Source organism: Tamandua tetradactyla, chromosome 19, assembly GCF_023851605.1.
Source record: "Tamandua tetradactyla isolate mTamTet1 chromosome 19, mTamTet1.pri, whole genome shotgun sequence".
NCBI lineage: Eukaryota > Metazoa > Chordata > Mammalia > Pilosa > Myrmecophagidae > Tamandua > Tamandua tetradactyla.
The window spans coordinates 12,778,271-12,799,276 of record NC_135345.1 but is presented as its reverse complement, the minus strand read 5'-3'; the positions used below and the strand labels follow the sequence as shown (position 1 = coordinate 12,799,276).

Genomic DNA, 21,006 nt, shown 5'->3' with positions numbered 1-21,006 from the left:
TTTTAAGCAAAATGATAATTTGCTTTTCATTTAAGGAAATTGCAAAACTAGATTTAAATAACAATTGTTTCCTATGCTCTAAACTTGCAAAGCTAGAGTTAAATAACAATTGTTTCCTATGCTCTAAACTTGCTTAATAACAGAAGCATTTCATTTCTAAGTTTATTGTCCTATAGAGAAGCAGTTTCCCAATTGATATTTGACAAATGTCAGAGTTTAAACATAGCAATTGAATATGCAGTTTGTCAAGTAATATTACTTTACTTTGGTGAATATTGTTGCTATAAATGACTTTTCTGATGAGACTTAGGAAAAAGCATTTGGCCACCTGCAGTTGTTAAATATCCCCCTGGCACTTTTTCTAAGAGTTGAAGTATTACCCTAGCGTTTTGGCCACATTCCAGTTTGGGCTAATGGCATTCTGCCTCTCGAAGTTTCCTTTGCAGTTTTAATTGGATCTGACCCTTTTCTTCACTTTAAGGACCATTCCCCTCAAACATTCACATTTTGGCAGAAAAAGAGGAGACAGTCGTCCCTTCGTTGGCTAAATTTCTGGAGATTGGTCCAATGTTCCAGGCATTATCAAAGTATTTAAGGGTGAATTTCAATACTGTGCATGTATAAGTTTTAAAGGGTTTTAGCATTTATAAATAGTTTAGCTACAATATAATCTGATATGCATACATGCATCCCTTCAAAAGAGTCTACTTTCAAGGTACTTTAAAGGATTATGTAAAACAGTTGTTTTCAAACACTCAGTTTCAGCAGCTTTTTTAAAAACGGGGGACATCAAGAACCATTTATGATTATTTATACAGTTTTAAAGATTTTGATTACTGAGAAGGCAATCACATTTTGGGCACCAACTTTCCTTTCCATAGTAAAAGTCAAAATCTTTCTCAAAGACCCATGTGGAACAGCTAACATCTATTTGAAGCTGTTACAGTTTTGGTAATCTTTGCTATTTCTCCATCTACTGTAAATTAAAACTGGAGTTGGTTATAGAAAAGATGTAACTAGTCCTTAAGATTTCTTTCACTAATGTGTTTATGTTGAAGAGGAAATCACTTTTGAGAATATTTTCTATTTTCTAGACCCCTTCCAGAGTAAATTACTGGTGTTACTTTGGTGTTGGCCCTTCCAGCCACAAATGCATTTTTGTACATGGTTTTGTTTTATTTATTTCATACATAATGGAATCATACTGTACCTCTTAGGCAACTTGCTTTTTTTCACCCCATAATATTCCTCAAAGAGCTTTCTACATTAGTACATGGTTTTGCAAGTCTATATGGTAAAGTGCCCCCCACCAATTGTTGGGCAATTCATTTTTCATGCTGCTTTGCATGTCCTCCTTATGTTCCCATGGAGCTATGGCTGTAGAATAAATACCTGAACACGGACTTGGCTGCAATTCTATTATTTTATAACTGAGGCAAATATGGCCATAGATATAAAAATAATGTGTCTAAGGACTCACAGTTTGTAGCAAAGCCAGGACCCAAACCCAAGACTTCAGACTTTCAGTTTACTGACCCTTCTGCTATTCCATGTGGATTGGCTACTTTGGGGTTCTGCTCAGATCCCTTCTTCATGGCCATGCGCTCATCATCAGATGCTGGGGCTTCATTTTTGGCACTCTACTCAGTGGCATTCCTCAGACAGAATTGCCCTTGGTTGCAGGGAACTGCTTTGGCCAAAAGTATGTCCCCTCCCAGAAGGTGTTCCATGGCTAATGATAGGCTGATGTAGGAAACCAAAGACCCGCCTCCTCTGTCTCAATTTAGGACAACTCTGAAGAACCACTCCAGCTCCAGAGCACTTTATAAGATGGGCGGAGGTATCAGTTGCAACTGCATTCAGTGGCAGCTTCTCACTGGGCCCAATTTTGAGTTCTTAAAGGAGTATCTCCCAGGAGCATGAGCCAACAAATCTTCTGCAGGCAATTGTCTGGCTCAGGGTCTGTTTCTGGTGTTCAGTCTAAGACATGATATGTCTTTCCTATATGTATTTTCCAAATGTGAATCTGGAAGTTCAGAGGCAGAACAAGAAATGATGCTCAGAATCATGAGTGTGTTAGGCAGGGAAGGGGCCAGAAGTTCCTGCAGACAGCAGAGCCACTAATAAGGCTAAGCAATGCACTGGGTCAGTACTGCAAGGAAAGGGACGGAGGAAAGAAAAGGGAGATGTAGCGGTGAGGAGAGCTGGTACAAACCTTTTTAAGAAGAGAGAGACATATATCAAGAATAACTTAAATAAACAGATGTATTAGGATGAAAAAATTCTACTCACAAGAGTTTATTTTAGGTAAAGCACTATCTGTTAGGGGTAATGTGTGGTGTACTCCCCCTTCCTCACTGCATAAATGCACATGTCCAACCCCAAAGCATGGGTGTAAGGTGGATCAAGACTACAGAGTTGGAAAGGTATAGGCTAGAGGGAAAGGAAGCTGAAGTTGTAAGGGAAATCCAGAAGAAGGAAAGAGACGCCAGTGTAGCTGGGTGACGCATGGAAGAAAGGAATAAAAGAGAGAGAGAGAGAGAACCCTTGCGGAAGAGAGGTTGAAAAGTTACTTTCAAAGGACAAGAAAGTTTAACAGGAGATTTGCCAAGCTGTTCACTGTGGAAGGTGCAATTTCAACCATCTCTCTCCTGACTTGTTCTCAGATAGTCCTTTCTTCTCCAGAGACTTTGTCCAATGATTCTGTCCCCAGAGCCAGTTGATTAGGCCTGGGCCCTTGAACCAAACTGAACCAGTCAGATTCTCTCAATCAGTAATTTGGAATTAGGATCCAGAGACAGAGAATTCTTCTCTGCAAACAATTGGAATTACAGTAATGTAAGCCTGGGAGCCGAGGCATGGCTGTCTTCCAGGATGGGACAGAGAAGCAGAGAATGCCAGGCTAAATAGAGAGAGTGGAATAAATTGCTTTCATGGAGGAAGATAAATATGAGGGATGTAGAGAATATACTCTGGCTCCCTTATGGTTTTCTAGTCCCTGTTTAAAGTCCCTTTTGAGACTTAGCTGCATTCTTGTTCTTTGGTTCAGTAGGTCAATACTATAACTTCCTGATAAAAAATTAAATTATTAAGTCTAGTTCAAGTTACATTCTTCAGCTTTAATCAAAACAGTTTTAACTAAGGATATTGATACCAGGAGTTGAATTGCAAGCAATAGCCCTTTAGAGAAAATGCAGAATTAGCTCAGTTGAATTAAACATAATGGGGGTGATAATGAGGATTTCTCCAGACTGGCAGAGGAAACTAGCTTGATTTTGCTATTTGCAGTCATACAGATTTGACTAAGCATGATTAGAGTGTGAAGCAGAAAATGCCAAGGGAAAGCCATTTAACAAAGTTCAATAGGGAGCCATAGAGAAAATAACTGGACATGGAGAGAAAAATAGAATGTTTATCAGGTCAAAGTGTTCAGGAAGTGAGTTGAGAACAATATTTAAGCCTTCAGCTGAAGAAAATACTAGGAAGAAGTAAAGCAAGTTTTATATTCTAATAAATATAATTACTTTAATGTGTTAACACTGGAAATTTTAGTCTTCTGTTCCTTGTTTGTATCCAGATAGAGATATGACAGAGATTTCCTTGAGTGCCACAGGAACTAATAAAACCAAACAAACCAATGCAGAAGACACTGTTCACTGTCTTTACAAATTGGCTGTGTGTTGGTTTGTGCTTTCCTTGGGAATTTAGCCCTCCTCAAAAATCAGCTTTGGGCAAATGTGAAGTACAGGGTCCTCTCCATTTGTCTGAGCCTGCTTCTAGGCTTGTGCTGCCTCCAGCCCTTAGAAATTCTCTCTATATAGGAGTTTGAATGCTCCCTCTACTCCCTTTGAAATAAAGTTTCTCCCTCTCCTGATCTTCTATTATATGACTTAAAGCTGGTAATCCTTGGCCCCAAGCCACTTTGATTTCATTCTTCTGCTTTGGTTGCTGCAAACTACTTCTGCTTAGAGGGCAAGTTCTGGGATAGTGAACTTGACATGTTTACTGGTTCGGTTTTTGAGGCTCACTAATAGGTTGGTACCGTCACAGGGGCACCGCAGTGTGCACATAGGGTTCCTCTAGAACAGGGCCACGTGCCATCAAGGGGAACATGGGAGCCCCCACACTGTGCTGGGGAAAGGGTAAGAGAGGGGTCAAGCAAGGGCACCAAGAGCTTCGCCAACCATTTTGAAAGCTGCAATTTCTTGATTCCTCACTCACCCAGTGACTGTAGCCCTTTAAGCATTTTCTGGAGTTTTGAGGAAATTGGTTCTGCTGGTTTTCCCAGTTTTTCAAAGATCCTGTGGGGAATGGCACTCTTGAGCATCAGATTCATATAGGAGATGGAACCTTTTGTTCTCCCCTCATTTTGGTTCACTGGAAGCTCACCCCTTTATCATAGATATAATTAAATATAACCACATATAAAAGAAAAAAGAAAATTGTAGAATGGTGTATATAATATTTGTATAAAATATAGGAGAGATGGCATATAAATGTACTCTTGATAATTTAGTAGACAAGTATTTTTCAAACTGTGGGTGTTGCAGATCACATTTTCCCAAAGAGGGCTGCAACAGTGTCCCCCATTTCCCAGACTTCTCTGCAAGGTGTCCTTGCCACTCTCATGGATGGATGGAACCTGACTCCCCTCTCCTTGAGTCAGGACCAGCCTCAGTGGCTGCTTGTAACCAAGAGAATGCAGCAGAGGTGACACTACCATACAACTTCTGAGGCTAGGTCAGAAGAAGCTTTGGCGGTTCTGCCTTGGTCTTCTGGAATGCTGGCTTTCTTCATGTGCTATTGGGATGCCTCCTGAGGACACAGCCACAGCTCCAGATGCATTGAGAAGTTATGTGTAGGTGACCCAGTTGACAGTTCTAGTGAGCCAAATCTTCACGTAATCTTAGCACCTTGACTGAAGAAGCCTCCAGAGTATTCTAGCCCCACTCATTTGCATCATCTTCTGTCATTTGATTCATTCGCTGTCATTTGAGTTTTCCCAGCTGTATTCCCAGACTTTGTGAAGTGGAGATAGCAACCCCTGCTGCGCTCTGCCCAAATTCCTAACCTACTGAATCTCTGAACATAATTAATGGTTGTTGTTTTATACCTCTAAGTTTGGGATGATTTGTTATGAAGGAATAGTGAGTGGGTCAGTACTCATTAATGGGTTGTAAAATGAATGTAGTGGATCACATTCAGCAATTTAAAATGTTCATATTACATACATATTTTGGGATTTTATATAAAATCTAAATAATATAACATTTGATTTGAAAATGATCATATTGTGTCAATGAGTTTTGAAAGTTTGTGGCTCCAGAATATAATTGTTGAAATAACATAGCCAGTAGGAAAGTTGTGCAGCGAAATCCACAAACTTGAAGATGAATGTATGAAAGAGAATTTTGACAATGAAAAAAAGGGGGAAGAAAAATAAGCCTTTGTTGTAAGAATAAGCAGAATGATTTCCTGATAAATTACAAATGGAACTACTAGCAAGTAGTGACAGAACTGTAATCATCCAGGTACTGCAAAAACTCCAGTGATTTTGAAACTAGGAAAAAAATTATGAATTATCATTTGTATGCTAATTATATCCATATCCTCTAGTAGAGGAAGGGAGACAGTATGGCATAGCAGTTAGTAAACAGGACACTGAAGATAAACTGGGCTTGGTTTGAATCTTAATTCCACTATTCATTTCATCTAGATAACCCTAGGCCAATTATATAATGAATCTAAAATTCAGTATTTTCATCTGTAAAATGGAAATAATAATAATACTTACTTTGTAGAGTTGTTAAGATATTAAATGAGGTAATGGGTATGTCTTAATATAGTGACTGACCCACAATATGAGCACAAATATAGGTCACTAATAAGTAGAAAACTCAATACTCTAGCTTAATTCTGAATAAATGGGGAAAATTCATTGTTTTGGTAGGCAGAATTTTAAGATGGCCCGCTAGATCCCTACCCTCTGGTATACTTGTCCTGTATATATACAGGTGCACAGGGCATGTATACAAGATATATACAGGGCAATACTTATCATATATAAGGCAATACTCACCATAAAGTATTTTGAACATCTTTTCTTCCTAATTATCTCATACTTTTGGTGTTTGTTTATGAATGGTATCTTTTCCTTTAAAATATTTTCAAATTGATTATAACTATTATAATCAATGATTATAATATCCAATGCCCCAAATCCAATGCAAATATCCTTATAAGAGACACTCAGAGGACAGACACTCAAGAAGAAGAATGATTATAACTATTGATTTATGTTAATTCTGTATCCAGCAACCTTAATGAATACTTTTTATTTCCAAGGTTTACTAGAAATCTTTTTTTTTTCTATGTAGGTGATCATACCATCCATAGAAACATTTTTATCTTTCCTAATATTTATTCTTCTTATAGTGTTGAAAACAAAAGATAATAACAAACATCCTTGCTTGCTTATTCCTGGCTTAGGAATGCTTTAAAAATGTCACCACTTAGTGTGATGTTTACTTAAGCCATTTGATAGTTATCTTTGATCAGACTGAAGAAGTTCTCATGTATTCCTCCTATTCTAATTTTTTAAAAATTATGAATGAACATGGAATCTTATTGAATGTACATATGGATTCTATAATCTTAAAGGGGTCAAATATTTTGGCTTTTAAGAACTGAAGTCCTTCACATCCAGAGTTTCAGCTCTGCTCACTGGTTGAATCTTCTGATTCTCTAGGATTTGTACCTTGATTTCTCTATGTATACTTTATCTATTCAGTTTTATAGATTCACAGAAGAGTAGATTGCCTCAAATCAAAAGCTTATAGGGCTCTTTTCCTAGAAGTCCGATTGGTAGGTGTGGGTGTAGTGGATTGAACCGTGGTCCTTCCACCCCCACAAAAGACATGTCTACATGTCTAACCTCCAGAAACTGCGAATAGTGATTTTATTTGGAAAAGGGTCTTTGTAGATGTAATTAAGTTAAGGATCTCAAGATGAAATCATCTTGGATTGTTCAGGTGAGCCCTAAATCCAATGCAAATATCCTTATAAGAGACACTCAGAGGAGAGACAATCAAGGAGGAGTAGAAGGTCACTAAGAAGCAGAGAATGGAATTAAGCTGTTATGAGCCAAGGAATGCCTGAAAATACCAGACGCTGGAAGGGGCAAGGATGAATTCTCTCCAAGGGTCTTCAGGGGGTGCTTCTCTGCTGAGACCTTGATTTCAAAATTCTCGTCTCCAGAAATATGAGAGAATAAATTTCTGATGTTTTAATCCACCAAATTTATTCTTTTTCTGCTTTATATGTTGTGAATATGGATATGAAATAGTGACTGTTCTAGTTTGCTAGCTGTCAGAGTGCAATATACCAGAAACAGAATGGCTTTTAAAAAGGGGAATTTAATGAGTTGCTAGTTTACAGTTCTAAGACCGAGAAAATGTCCGAATTAAAACAAGTCTATAGAAATGTCCAATCAAAGGCATCCAGGGAAAAATACCTTGGTTCAAGAAGGCTGAAGTTCAGGGTTTCTCAAGTGAGAAGGCACATGGTGAACACAGTCAGGGTTCCTCTCTCATCTGGAAGGGCACATCGTGAACACAGCATCATCTGCTAGCTTTCTGTCCTGGCTTGCTATTTCATAAAGCTCCCAGGAGGCGTTTTCCTTCTTCATCTCCAAAGCTCTGGCTTGTGGGCTCTCTGTTTCGTGGTGCTACAGGATTCTCGGCCCTCTCTGAATCTCTCCCTTTCTCCAAAATGTTTCCTCTTTTATAGGATTCACATAAACTAATTGAGACCCACCCAAATGGGTGGAGACATGCCTCCACCTTATCCAGTTTAACAACCACTCTTGATTAAATCACATCTCCAGGGACATGATCTAATTATAGTCTCAAATATACAGTATTGAATAGGGATTAGAAGAAACAGCTGCCTTTACAAAATGGGATTAGGATTAAGACATGGCTTTTCTGGGTACATACATCATTTCAAACCAGCAAAATGACCATCATCTCTTTTCATGCAATAAAACTTCCATTGAGGATTTTTTCTTTTTTCTTTCTTTTTGCATGGGTAGGCACCAGGAATTGAACCCAAGTCTCTGGCATGGCAGGTGAGAATTCTGCCACTGAGCCACCGTCACACTGCCCTCCAATGAGTTTTTTCCCCAGAAAGATTTGAATTTTTTTCTCTGAAATTAAAGGTTGGAAAAGGTGTAGTCACAGTGGGCTCATGGAAAGGTACATTTAGCATTAAGGGTCCTTACAGCAGGGAATTTAACATTGTTTCTTTGCAAAAACACAAAGCAACTTCATAGTTGATATAATGTTATTGGTAGTACCAAATGAGGAAGGAATGCATTTTCACATAGAACATGAAGACAACATTTTTTTTTTTTTTTTTTTTTTTTTACCTAGAAGGATCAGAGGAGGGAAAATAAACCTATAAGCATTGTGGAAAGGTCACTGAAATCTATACATTCAGCAAGTGCTCAGGTGAAAAATTCCACATGTGGTTTCAAGTGGCTTTGCTTTTAGTATTTAAGATGTAGCCTTTTCTAATTCCCTATATATTCTTTTTCATAGTCTGATATATAACTTCACATTTACAGATGTTTCTCTCTAGAATGATTTTACCTGCAAAATCTCAAACAAATAATATGGCTCCACTGCTAGCAGAGGAATTCAGTAGCTCAAAAATGAAGTGCATTATCCAAAGAGAAAATTATTTTCAAGATTTATAGGCTGGGTATTAATTTACAATTGCCCTCTGAAAGCATAGATCTTTTTCATGCATATGTCATCAGGAAAGAACCTTCACATGGATCGACAACATGGTTATTTTTCTCAATGACTAACAGGAATATGGATATTTTGGGTGAGGGCTTTGGAGGGGAGTAGCAAAGTCCTATTAGCTTACTGGGCCACGCAGTGGAGCTGAGAGACAGGTATTTTTCCCTCAAGTACTTCAGCTGTGACCTAAACTACCAGAGTTCAGCTTCAATATAATTGCGGCACAGCAAGGAGTCCCTTCTGGAAACCAGCTGCTTGATCAGGGATTCATTTATCAGGGGGATTACGACTCCAAACATTTTTCTAGACTGGTGTGGCCATTTAAAGGGAAAAAAAAGAGGAGTCTGGGGAACTAATTAGGAAGGAGTGGCTCCCCTCAGAGTCTTGACCTTAACCCCACTGAGAAAGTATGGGGGATTTACTTTACCTAAGTAAGGAAAGAACACAAATAGTTGGCCAAATGCTTTGTGGTAAGAGTTCCAGCAAGTAATGAATTGGGATACAGAGGGAGGAATAAAAGAAAAGAAAGAAAAATGCTAAATGCTCTAAGAGAGCAATTAAACATGTCATTATAGCATGTGTTATTATTTTCCACTTTCCAGATCTTAAGAGAAGAAATTAGAGTGACTAATTATTTTTCTGTGATTAGAAATTTAATTAATAATCTGTGATTAAGTATATATAGACTATACCTGGAAAAAAACATTACATATTTTAAAGAAAGATTTTTTACCTAGTGATATGCAAACAGATGAGAAAGGGATCTAGTTTTCTTGTTTTCCATAAGAAACAGTTCTTCTGTACTTTTGGACATAGGGAAGGAAAACATTTTTCTTCCTACTTGAAGTTAGAAATGGCCATCTGACTTGCTCTGGCCAAAGAATTATGAGTAGAGGTGATGTGTGGCCCTTTCACATGAAAGCACCAAAGAAAGTCTTTTCTAGCCCTTTCCCTTTTGCAAGAAGGTGGTCAGCGATATGCTTGGTGAAACCTTCCTAGGCCTTGAATGGGTTCAATAAGAAATGGCCATCAGGTGAACCATGACCAACTTGTAGTAGGGGCAAGATATTAATCTTTGTTTTCTAAGCCATTCCAATTTTGGGATTTCTATTATTTCAGCATAACCTAGTCTATCCTGATTAATTGATTTTCCTTACTACTCTCCCTATTATTTTTTGGTCTATTTATTAATCCTTTTTTATAGCCCCACATATTAAATATTAGTCTTATTTTGCACAAAAATTAAAAAAATTTTTTTTAAACGTTGACTCCTCAACGTTTTCCAAGTTCTTGCTCACCAATACCAAATCCCAGGTTTTTTTCTTGTTTTTTTTTTTTTTTTCCCCTGGGATTCTTTTCCTTCTGCCTAATCACTATCCTTTCAAGATACCTTTAGGAAGGATTTGTTGATGGTAAGCTCATTTTATATGTGCAAATTCATTTTATGCATGTTCAGTTTTACTTTGATTCTTAACACTTTATTTGCTTCTCTTTAGATAATCTGCTCCTGTTTTATCCTTGCTACTTTAAGATCTTTTCTTTGTCTTTAGTAGGTTATTAAGTATTAACACAATCTGTCTGGGTGTCATTTTTTTCTATCCTTCTTTAATGTTTTTGTGTTTTCTCTGCCTTTCAATGTCTTTCATTAATTCTGGAAAATCTGAAAATTTTACCGCTTGGAATATTGCCTCTTTTGCAATATTCTTCTCTTTCTCTAACTCTAATTAGTTGCTAGTATTTAGTTTGATCTTCACAGTACCTTGTGAGGTATTACTATTATTTACATTTTATGCATAATGAGGCAAAGGCTAAGAATAAGCTTACTGGTAGCCTTCAAGTTAGTAATGCATGGAGGCTGACATTAAACCTATGTTTTATGATTCCTATTTGCATACTTTTTCCAGTATATATATCCTTAAGTATTTTTCATGGATATGTTGTGGGGTAGTGGAGAGTTTAAATAATTAGGGGAAGGTGTGATGCATTACATTACATAAAAATGGAACTTGCTTTGGACAAAGCTAATTGGTCTTAGCCCGAGGTAAGTGAAAACTTTCCTGAGTCAATGACAATGGATTTTCAGAGTCATTTCTTTTCTGTACTTATTTCTTCCATTTTCTGCATTTCCTTACTTCCTGCTTCATTTCCCCCCCTGAACTCCATTCCTTCTTTCAAGACTTATGTTATATAAATTGCAATTTATAATAATTTAAGCTATACCACTTACTTCATTGGATCATTATGAGGATGAAATTAGATTATGTATGTCCAAGTTCCTTGTAAGGTGTTTTATTCAGTTTGGTTGCTCAAAAAGAGGACTTGGCATATTCTTGGTATATTCTTTTATATTAGCATTAATGCTAATCAAATGAAATCATAATTCCGCTTTGTATTTCCCATAGCATATAGTAATAAACCATGACTTTACACAGTCATGGCCCATATCAAATAGTTTCATTGAATTCAGTTAAATTTTGAAGGAAAATGATTCTCACTTAACACATTAAACTTAAATTTATCCATATTTAATTAGAGGGCTTGCTCTTTCTTCCTTTACCTCCCTTCCAAAAAAAGACAACTGAAAAATATTATCCTTAGAGCCTTATCTGCATAGCTTGACATGGTGACTGCTTTAAAATAGGCACACATTTGAATATTTAAGCCCTAATGTGTTCACTTAATTTCAACATGAGACAATTTAATAATAGACTATAATATAGATTTAGTGTTCTACTAAGCATTGTGTATGTATTATTGATAAGTTCATAATAACCCTGTGAACTAAGTACTGTTAATATAATCTGTGTTTTAGAGATCAGGAAATTGAAGCTCAAAAAATTTTAAATTACTTGTCCCAGGTCATAAATGTAGCAATGAGTTCAAATCAAATGGAAGTCACTGCTTTAACCACTATGCTCAAGCAGCTACTTACGTTCTGATGATGCTAATTTATTAGCATCTGAGAAAGCTTTAAATGCATTTGGAATTAAGATATATCATAAGACTGAGTTCCCCTGTATTTAAGGAGAAAGTGAGCCTTTTGGATATGAACCTTTCTATAATGAGGATTTACGTATTAAAAGCAGTTTCATGACTCCCTGTAAGATTTCTTTGTATCTTGGAATATCTTAGTTTTAAAGTACATTTTCTGAAATTATTCTGCATGGAAAATTAGTTCTATATGATGTTAATAAATATTACACGGAAAAGGTTCTGTGGTCAAATACCTTTGGGAAATATTGGATTAAAAAAGATCCAAGTTGGGAACAAAAAAAAAAGACCCAAGTTGGAGGTGACCTAATGGTACATGTTCTAGTTTGCTAGCTGCCGGAATGCAACACACCAGAGACGAATTGGCTTTTAATAAAAGGGGATTTATTTTGTTAGTTCTTCAGAGGAAAGGCAGCTAACTTTTGTACAGGTTAGTGTGATGCCCTGATACATCCCAGAGCAATCTGTGCAGAAGATGAAAAAGTATTTGCAAAATCCCCTTGAGGGGCTGGGGAAAAAGGTAGAAGTATTAAACTTCCCCACCTGGAGAAGACCTGATATTCCCACAATCATTGGGAACTGTTAATTTGATGGGTCAGGCCCTCAATCTTTGGACTTGCTGTTATGAAACTTATTCCTGCAAAGGAGAAGCTAAGCCTACTTTTGATTATGCCTAAGTGTCACTCCCAGAGAACATCTCTCATTGCTCAGATGTGGCCTCTTTCTCTAAGCCAACTCAGCATGTGAACTCACTACGTGGGACATGACTCCCAGGGGTGTAAATCTCCCTGGTAATGTGAGACATTTCTCCAGGGGATGAGCCTAGCCCTGGCATCATGGGAGTGAGAAAGCCTTCTTGACCAAAAGGGGGAAGAGAAATGAAACTATATAAAGTTTCAGCAGCTGAGAGATTTCAAATAAAACCGAGAAGTCATTCTGGAGGTCATTCTTATGAGGTATGTAGATATCCCCTTTCAGTTTTTGATGTATTGGAGTAGCTAGAGGGAAATACCTGAAATTGTTGAACTGTAATCCAGTACCCTTGATTTTTGAAAATGATTGACTATATAGCTTTTAAGGTGTGACCGTGCGATTATGAAAACCTTGTAACCAACACTCCCTTTAACTAGTATATGGACAGTTGAATTAGAAAAAAAAATAATGTGGGGAAGGGGGTTATGGGATGTTTTGGGTGTTCTTTTTCACTTTTATTTTTACTCTTATTTTTATTTTTACTTTTTTTGGAGCAATGAAAATGTTCAAAAATCTACTGTGGTAGCAAATGCACAGCTATATGAGAATACTGTGAATGCTTATTGTACAATTTGGATGATTGTATGGTATGTGAATAAAAAATTGGATTAAAAATCAGAGGGGGAATTATGAAAATTAAAAAAAAATCCAAGGATGTTTATTGCATTATTTCTCAGAGTATGTTACATTCAAATGCATTGCCACTTTCCAAAAATGGGGTAGCTGTTTCCAAAACTTTATTTGAGCAGCAATCCAGGGGGCTAGTGTTACAAAGAACTCACTTTTGGGAAATGCCATCCCAAGATTATCTGCAATAACTCTGTAATAGCATCTCATCTGTCTGAACACCTTAAAACTAAATTTAACACCAAAGATAAACTGGAATTCTAGATTACACAGCTAAGGGCATCAGTTTGTACTAAGAGGTGAAGCAGTTATGCTACAGAGAGCTGTGTAAAAACAAGGATTCAGAAGGGATTAAAGTAAAGGGTCTTATGTCTAGGAGAATACGTTTGTCACTGCCTTTCCATGGAATCTGGAAATTCAGTTTCCTTAAAATCACCGAGTTTTCTATTCTGGTTCTTGATGGGCAGAGAAGTTCACACCCCAAATGCTTCTACGATCAAGCATCAAATATTTTGAAGTTGAACCACAACTTCTATTTTTCAAAGCACTTTCATGCATATTATCTTATTTAACCATACCAGGCTCACTGGTACATCGTGATAGGTCTGGTTTTCACAGCTGTAGAGGTGATTTGAGAACTCCCCTGCTATATAGATTTTTGCTTTTGTCTGGAGCTATGCTTTAGGAATCAATGAAGCACATCCCCAAGCAATGAGGCAGAACTGTAGACAGCTGGGAAATTGTAGCTCACAAACCAGCCTTGGGTTCAGTTACAAGCAAGAGTGTTTTTTTCTTTTCAAACAAAGGCTTTTAGATGAGTATGAAACAGTTTTTTTCTGTGTTAGTGGATTGTAATAATGACATAAAATTCTTACCTGTTCAGTGTGAAACAAACTAAGTAGTTTGTTTTTTTGTTTTTACCTTTCTTTTATGATTACAAAAAATTGTAAAAATGAGCATATTTTCACATTTATTCCAGAGTTATAACTGGTATTTCTAAATTCTGAGATGTTGAGCTCCTTGTGTATAACCAGGTCATTCCCTGGAACTCTGAGTATTTGTGTGACACCTGAGACTCATAGCTAGAGTTCTGCAGCCATGAAATTCAGCTTGACCCCATATAGCAATTGCTAAAAACACTGAAAAAGTGATCAGACTTCAATTGGAGATATGAATGAAGCTGATCTGGATAGGTCTAAGGTAAATCAGATTAGAGGGTAAAGGATGATACTGACTGTATTTTAAAACTTCAACTTTTGTGTGAGAACAAAGAAAGACATTTTTTTTTGGTGCAAAATTTATATTTTTGGTAGCACACTATCTAATGCTATAATCTGACTTGTATGGTCAGCTTATTCGAACATTATAACTACATGGAACCTTAAATAGGGAGTGAGACCTTATTGGTTTGTACAGGCTGGTGTGATGCCCTGACACATCCCAGTGTAATCTGGACAAAAGATTAAAAAGTATTTGCAAAATCCCCTTGAGAGACTGGGGAAAAGGTGGACATATTAAACTTCCCCACATGGGAACACATGATATTCTCTCTATCATTGGGGACTGCCAATTTGATAGGCTAGGCCCTTGATTTTAGGGCTTGCCTTTATGAAACTTATTCCTGCAAAGGAGAAGCTAAACCTATTTATGATTATGCCTAAGAATCACCCCCAGAGGACATCTTTTGTTGCTCAGATGTGGCCTCTCTCTCTCTAAGCCAACTCAGCAGGTGAACTCACTGCCGTCCCCTGCTATGTGGGACATGACTCCCGGGGGCATAAATCTCCCTGGTAATGTGGTACCTGACTGCAGGGAATGAGCCTAGCCCTGGCATCATGGGAGTGAGAAAGCCTTCTTGACCAAAAGGGGGAAGAGAAATGAAACTATATAAAGTTTCAGCGGCTGAGAGATTTCAAATAGAGCTGAGAGGTCATTCTAGAGGTCATTTCTTAGACAGTACATAGATATCCCTTTTCAGTTTTTGATGTATTGGAGTAGCTAGAGGAAAATACCTGAAACTGCTGAACTGTAATCCAGTAGCCTTGATTTCTGAAAATGATTGAATCACTATATAGCTTTTAAGGTGTGACAACATGATTGTGAAAGCCTTGTGATCAACACTCTCTTTGTCAAAAGACACACAAAAAAATACACAAACAAAATGAGTAATAGGAGGAGAGGGAGTATGGGGCATTTTGGACATTCTTTATTACATTTATTCTTATTTTTATTTTTTTGGAGTAATGAAAATGTTCAAAAATCAATTCTGATGACAAATGCACAGCTATATGATGATACTGTGAACCACTGATTGTACACTTAGAATGATTATATGGTACATGAATATATATTTCAATAAAACTGCATTAAAAAAACTATACAGAAAAATCAATTTTATTGCTACATAATTACACATTGGCTTTTAAAAAATTTTTTAAAATTATTTTTTATTATGATCATTCCATTCTACATATATAATTAGTAATTCATAATATCATCACATAGTTGCATATTCATTATCATCATTTCTTAGAACATTTGCATCAATTCAGAAAAAGGAATAAAAAGACAACAGAAAAAAAACAAACATACCATACCCCTGACCTCTCCCTTTCATTGATCACTAGCATTTCAATCTAAATTTATTTTAAAATTTGTTCCCCTATTATTTATTTTTATTCCATATGTTTTACTGGTTTGTTGATAAGGTAGATAAAAGGAGCATCAGATGCAAGGCTTTAACAATCACACAGTCACTTTGTGAAAGCTATATCATTATACAATCATCGTCAAGAAACATGGCTACTGGAACACAGCTCTACATTTTCAGGCAGTTCCCTCCAGTCTCGCCTTACATCTTGACTAACAAGGTGAAATCTATTTAATGCGTAAGAATAACCTCCAGGATAACCTCTTGACTCGGTTTGGAATCTCTCAGCCATTGACACTTTATTTTGTCTCATTTCACTCTTCTCCCTTTTGGTCGAGAAGATTTTCTCAATCCCTTGATGCTGAGTCTCAGCTCATTCTAGGATTTCTGTCCCACATTGCCAGGAAGGTGCACAACCCTTGGAGTCATGTCCAACGTAGACAGGGGGAGGGCAGTAAGTTTGCTTATTGTGTTGGCTGGAGAGAGAGGACACATCTGAGCAACAAAAGAGGTTCTCTTTGGGGTAACTCTTAGGCCTAATTTTAAGTAGGTTTGATCTATCCTTTGTGGGATTAAGTTTCACATGAACAACCCCCAAGATTGGGGGCTCAGCCTATTGTTTTGGTTGTCCCCACTGCTTGTGAGAGTATCAAGAATTCAGCTTGGGGAAGTTAAATTTTCCCCTTTCTCACCATTACCTCAAGGGGACTGTGCAAATACGTTTTTATTCACTGTTCAAATCACTCTGGGATTAATCACTCTGAACAAACCAACAAAATCTCATGCCCTACTCAAGGTTCCATGTATTTATGGTGTTCAATTAAGCTGTCTACATAAGTTATATTAAGAAATGCACTAGTCAAAATATACATTTTGTACCAAATAAACATTTTTTGCTTTAGTCTCACACATAAGTTAAAATTTAAAAATATTAATTACTATTTATTTTCAACACCCTGCAATAATGACATTCCTATGTTCTTCCTCATGCAAAAACATTTTTAAAATTTGTACATTTAGTCACTATCATTATAGACTCTAGGCATTCCTAGATTATACCATCTCAGTCTTTATCGTCTATTTTTCTTTCTGATTTCATTTGTGCCCCCAGCCCTCCTCCCTCTATCATTCTCACATTCAGCTTCATTTAGTGTTTTAACATAATTGTATTACAGTTAGATAGTGTTGTGCTATCCATTTCTGAGTTTTTGCAATCAGTCCTGTTGCACAATCTGTATCCCTTCAGCTCCAATTAGCGAATATCTTACCCTATTTCTATCTCCTGATGGTTTCTGTTACCAATGAAATTCTCCAAGTTTATTTACTAATGTCAGTTCATATCAGTGAGACCATACAGTATTTGCCCTTTTGTTTCTCGCTAATCTCACTCAGCATAATGTCCTTGAGGTCCATCCATGTTGTTACATACTTCATAACTTTATTCTGTCTGATGGATGCATAATATTCCATTGTATGCATATACCACACTTTGTTTAGCCACTCTTCTGTTGATGGACATTTTAGCTGTTTCCATCTCTTGGCAATTGTAAATAAAGCTGCTTATAAACATTGGTGTGCAAATGTCCATTTGTGTCCCTGCCCTCATGTCCTCTGAGTAGATACCTAACAATGATATTGCTGGGTCATATGGCAATTCTATATTTAGCTTCCTGAGGAACCGCCAAACTGCCTTCCACAGCGGTTGTACCATTTGTCATTCCCACCAACGATGGATAAGCGTGCCTCTTTCTCCACATCCTCTCCAGCACTTGTCATTTTCTGTTTTATTGATAATGGCCATTCTTGTGGGTGTGAGATGATATCTCATTGTGGTTTTGATTTGCATTTCCCTAATAACCAGGGAAGTTGAGCACCTTTTCACGTGCCTTTTGGCCATCTGTATTTCCTCTTCTGAGAAGTGTCTGTTCAAGTCTTTTGCCATTTTGTAATTGGGTTGTCTGTCTTTTTGTTGTTGATTTGAACAATCTCTTTACATATTTTGGATACTAGACCTTTATCCGATATATTGCTTCCAAATATTGTCTCCCATTATGTAGGCTGTCTTTTTACTTTCTTGACGAAGTTCTTTGATGCGCAAAAATGTTTAATTTTGAGGAGTTCCCATTTATCTATTTCTTTCTTCAATGCTCGTGCTTTGGGTATAAGGTCTAGGAAACCGCCTCCTATTATAAGATATCTCCCTACATTTTCTTCTAACAGTTTTATAGTCTTAGATCTAACGTTTAGGTCTTTGATCCATTTTGAGTTAATTTTTGTATAGGGTGTGAGATATGGATCCTCTTTCATTCTTTTGCATATGGATATCCAGTTCTCTAGGCACCATTTTTTGAAGAGACTGTTCTGTCCCAGGTGAGTTGGCTTGACTGCCTTATTAAAGATCAATTGTCCATAGATAAGAGGGTCTATATCTGAACACTCTATTCCATTCCATTGGTCAGTATATCTATCTTTATGCCAGTACCATGCTGCTTTAACCACTGTAGCTTCATAATATGCCTTAAAGTCAGGTAGCGTGAGACCTCCGACTTCATTTTTTTTTCCTCAGGATACTTTTAGCTATTTAGGGCACCCTGCCTTTCCAGATAAATTTGGTTATTGTTTTTTCTAGTTCTGAAAAGTAATTTTGGGGATTTTAATTGGTATTGCATTGAATCTGTAAATCAATTTAGGTAGAATTGACATCTTAACTTTATTTAGTCTACCATGAACACAATATGCCCTTCTATTTATTTAGGTCTTCTGTGATTTTTAAAAACAATTTCTTGTAGTTTTATTTGTATAGGTCTTTCGTCTCTTTAGTTAAATTTATTCCTAAATATTTTATTCTTTTGTTGCAACTGTAAGTGGATTTTTTTTCTTGATTTCCCCCTCAGATTGTTCATTACTAGTGTATAGAAACACTACAGATTTTTGAGTGTTTGATCTTGTAATCTACCACTTTGCTGTACTCCTTTATTAGCTCTAGTGGTTTTGCTGTGGATTTTTCGGGGTTTTCAACATATAGTATCATATCATCTGCAAACAGTGAGAGTTTTACTTCTTCCTTTCCAATTTTGGTGCCTTGTATTTCTTTTTCTTGTCTAATTGCTCTGGTGAGAACTTCCCAACACAATGTTGAATAATGTGGTGATAGTGGACATCCTTGTCTTGTTCCTGCTCTTAGAGGGAAAGTTTTCAGTTTTTCCCCATTGAGGATGATGCCAGCTGTGGGTTTTTGTATATTCCCATTATCATTTTGAGGAAGTTTCCTTCTGTTCCTATCCTTTGAGGTGTTTTCAACTGGAAAGGATGTTGAATTTTTTCAAATGCCTTTCCTGCATCAATCAAGATGATGGTGTGGTTTTTTTGCTTTGATTTGTTGATATCGTGTATTACATTAATTGATTTTCTTATGGTGAACCATTCTTGCATACGTGGGATGAATCCTACTTGGTCATGGTGTATAATTCTTTTAATGTGCTGCTGGATTCGATTTGCTAGAATTTTATTGAGGAATTTTGCATCTATATTCATTAGAGAGATTGGTCTGTAGTTTTCTTTTTTTTTGTAATATCTTTGTCTGGCTTTGGTATGAGGGTGATGTTGGCTTCCTAGAATGAGTTAGGTAGCTTTCCCTCCTATTTAATTTGTTTGAAGAGCTTGAGCAGGATTGGTACTAATTCTTTCTTGAATGTTTGGTAGAATTCACATGTGAAGCCATCTGGTCCTGGACTTTTCATTTTGGGGAGCTTCTTAATGACCGATTCACTTTCAGTACTTGTGATTGGTTTCTTTAGGTCGTTTATTTCTTCTCGAGTCAATGTTGGTTGTTCATGCCTATCTAGGAAGTTGTCCATTTCATCTACATTGTTGAGTTTATTAGCATAAAGTTGTTCATAGTATCCTCTCATTACTTCCTTTATTTCTGTGGGGTCAGTGGTTATGTCTCCTCTTCTATTTCTGATATTATTTATTTGAATCCTTTCTCTTCTTCTTTTTGTCAGTCTTGCTAAGGGTCCATCAATCTTATTGATTTTCTCATAGAACCAACTTCTAGTTTTGTTGATTTTCTCAATTGTTTTCATGTTCTCAGTTTCATTTATTTCTGCTCTGATCTTCATTGTTTCATTCCTTTTGATTGCTTTGGGGTTAGTTTGCTGTTCTTTCTCTAGTTCTTCCAAGTGGACAGTTAATTCCTCAACTTTTGCCCTTTTTTCTTTTTTGATATAAGCATTTAGGGCAATAAATTTCCCTCTGAGCACTGCTTTTGCTGCATCCCATAAATTTTGATATGTTGTGTTTTCATTTTCATTTGCCTCGAGATATTTACTGATTTCTCTCGTAATTTCTTCCTTGACCCACTGGTTGTTTAAGAGTGTGTTGTTGAGCCTCCACATATTTGTGAATTTTCTGGCACTCTGCCTATCATTGATTTCCAACCTCATTCCTTTATGATCTGAGAAAGTGTTTTGTATGATTTCAATCTTTTTATATTTATTGAGGCTTGGTGTGTGACCCAGCATATTGTCTATCCTTGAGAATGATCCATGAGCATTTGAGAAAAAGGTGTATCCTGCTGTTGTGGGGTATAATGTTCTATATATGTCTGTTAAGTCTAGCTCATTTATTGTATTATTCAAATTCTCTGTTTCTTTATTGATCCTCTGTCTAGATGTTCTGTCCATTGATGAGAGTGGGGAATTGAAGTCTCCAACTATTATAGTAGATGTGTCTATTTCTCTTTTCAGTGTTTGCCTCATGTATTTTGGAGCATTCTGACTTGTTACATAAATATTTATGATTGCTATGTCTTCTTGTTGGATTGTTCCTTTTATTAATATATAGTGTCCTTCTTTGTCTCTTTTAACTGTTTTACATTTGAAGTATAATTTGTTGGATGTTAGTATAGCTACTCCTGCTCTTTTCTGATTGTTATTTGCATGAAATATCTTTTCCCCAACTTTCACTTTCAACCTATGTTTATCTTTGGGTCTAAGATGTGTATCCTGTAGACAGCATATAGATGGGTCCTGTTTTTTAATCCATTCTGTCAGTCTATGTCTTTTGATTGGGGAGTTTAACCCATTAACACTTAGTATTATTGCTGTACAATTAGTACTTTGTTCTACCATTTTGCCTTTTGAATTTTATATGTCATATCTAATTTTTCTTCTCTTT

General features: G+C 36.7%; 1 long non-coding RNA gene across 1 annotated transcript in view; it reads right to left on the bottom strand.

The window, feature by feature from the left end:
- Positions 1 to 21,006, bottom strand: part of LOC143663037 (uncharacterized) — a 43,823-nt gene that overhangs the window by 647 nt on the left and 22,170 nt on the right. The window lies entirely within an intron of this gene.